Here is a 262-nt window from a genome sequence, read left to right on the forward strand (position 1 = left end):
ACGGCGAGGGAGAACGAGGATATTATTAACGGACCGTTCTGGGTTTTGGGTGTGCCAGCTGTTTGGCACTAAACGCGGTAACGCTGACGGAAACATCGTCGTTTAAACGTAACGCTTATGATTCTACCTGATATTATATCTTCCCTGACTTTTAATAGGTCTCGTGACACCCGTAAAGATGATTTAAGTACTTCCAGCGAGGCTATTTCTAAACCTTCAAAATTCTATTTCGAACCGTTGAATTATATTGCCGTTGCTTAAA

The sequence above is a fragment of the Apis cerana genome, linkage group LG2, assembly GCF_029169275.1.
Source record: "Apis cerana isolate GH-2021 linkage group LG2, AcerK_1.0, whole genome shotgun sequence".
Taxonomy (NCBI): Eukaryota; Metazoa; Arthropoda; class Insecta; order Hymenoptera; family Apidae; genus Apis; species Apis cerana.